At 43.8% G+C, this 2,082-nt stretch overlaps 1 protein-coding gene across 1 annotated transcript in view; it reads left to right on the plus strand.

The window, feature by feature from the left end:
- Positions 1-2,082, plus strand: part of ANKH (ANKH inorganic pyrophosphate transport regulator) — a 166,753-nt gene that overhangs the window by 1,057 nt on the left and 163,614 nt on the right. The window lies entirely within an intron of this gene.

The following is a 2,082-nucleotide window of genomic DNA, read 5'->3' on the forward strand; positions in this document are numbered from 1 at the left end:
CATGGACCACTAAAGAAGGGGAGCACGTTTTTGTTTAGTGTCGCCTTCTCGTCCTTGTTTCTTTTCATGTTTTCTCCATGTGGCGTCATTGCAAATCTAGCGCTGCAGGCTCTCCAGCGATGGGGCATTGACACCCTGCACTTTGCATGTGGGGACCGTTTTGGCAGGGCCACCAGCGGGATGCAGCTGCGTTCTAAGGCCCGGAGAGGATTTGGTGATGGGGAGGCAGTGGCACACTAACCTGATGGGTAGGTGTCCGAAGTGGCCACGGCGTGCGACGAAAGGCACTCCTGTGTTATCGTACTGTCTTTCCTTTTAAGTAAAGAGACTTTAACGGATATTTATATAGAATATGCACCTATTTTGATGCAGTGTTCGTTGTAAAAGCCTAACAGCTTTCGGAAGGCAGTTGCAAACCGGAGATTTGTTTGACTCCTTCGTTTGACACATATCTATTTGGATTCTGTGCTCTGAACTTTTGAATGATTGCAACTCAATAAGCTCCCTAATATGTAGCCCACATTATAAGCTACTTTTTACTTTGAATTTTATTGGTGATAGGTGTTCACATTGTGGCATATTCTCTAGAGACCTTTGTTTAGAGAGCCAACCAGTGTCCTTTGATAAAATGTTGTCTCTCTGTTGCCACTGTGCCCTGCCAGTGCCTCACAAGGGTACCCCAAGGGCTTCTCCTTCCCTGCTGCACCCTGTTCCCGCCCACCCTCCCTTCTTTCTTAAGTAACTGGTGACTTCGAACATTTCCTACAGTCTGTAGAAAAGCTTTTAGACACGAATTTACTAAATTCTCCATTTTAGATTAGTCAAATGCTGTGTATTCACCCAAGCCTTTTCCTATTTTAAGGCTTACCTTCGTGGAGCTGCCGCAAAGGTTGTCACAAAGCCCAGGCTGCTCATCGGAACTGGTGTGTGTTTGTGTGCATGTAAGAATCATATAGAGATAACTAGTGGAAACAAGAGTAGTCTGTGCCATCATTAAACCACCTCACGCATACCACAATATTGCCTCCCTTTTGCCTTGATTTAATGATTTGATTTTAGTATAAGAAAAAGAATCTCCTGAAGTCACAAAAGGGAGGCCAAACATAAGAGACAGCTATCCAGATGGTTTATCTTCTCAGGTCTAGTAATTCTAACTCATCCTTAAAACATAGCCAACCTGATTCTCATAGCTGATGTAAGCAAAGTACTTAACAGAGTTTTGTTTTTGTAGAGAAGCAAAATGCTATCAACAAGTGTCATTTGAGGTCCTTTTCCTAAAAACACCAGAGTGTTTATGAGGTTACAGGCTGCCTGGCGGCGGAGATATTTTATCACAGTTAGGGGTGGAGAGATGGGGGAAAGAAATTGATAGGTTTTCAAAACCTTGCGTTGCCTTCTGATGTCAAATGATAATTGTTTTGCAAAATGCTGTAGGGTGAGAGAACGAGACTTACTTACTCTTTCTCAGCATTAAACTGGAGGGAAAGAATTACAGTGGGAGCTGAAGAGTGGCCTGGTATGTGTGGGTGATGAATAGAAGAACATTTTACCCCATCTCTTCTGAAGCACAATAAAGAGGGAGAGAAATGAACCAGTTTGCAAAAGTGGGTCTAGGATAGCTGAAAATATTCAGCCCTTGAGTTTATATGGAGTTCTAGACAGATGGACACATGTAGGTCCTGCCGCCAAGCAGGCAGATGTATTGCACCTTGTTGGGAGTGAATGATGGTTCATTCGCCAGAGATTTACAATTCCTAAGATGGAGAGGTAGCATGGGAGTACAAAGGTAAATGCAGCCTCACGTTCATATGCTTTTGAGATGATTAAGAAATGCAAAATTAGGCTAGGCGAGGAGCCTCATGGCTATGATTCTGTTACTTTGTGAGGACAATCCTAGCACTTAGGCTGAGTCTAGAGGATTGCCTAGGCTAAGGTGGGAGGATCACTTGAGCTCAGGAGTTCAAAACCAGCCAGCCTGGGAAACATAGTAAAACCTCATCTCTATTTAAAAAAAAAAATTAGCTGGGCATGGTGGTGCATGTCTGTAGTCCCAGCTACTTAGGGAGGCTGAGGCAGGAGAAT

Source organism: Cebus imitator, unplaced genomic scaffold (genome assembly GCF_001604975.1).
Source record: "Cebus imitator isolate Cc_AM_T3 unplaced genomic scaffold, Cebus_imitator-1.0 Scaffold35, whole genome shotgun sequence".
Taxonomy (NCBI): domain Eukaryota; kingdom Metazoa; phylum Chordata; class Mammalia; order Primates; family Cebidae; genus Cebus; species Cebus imitator.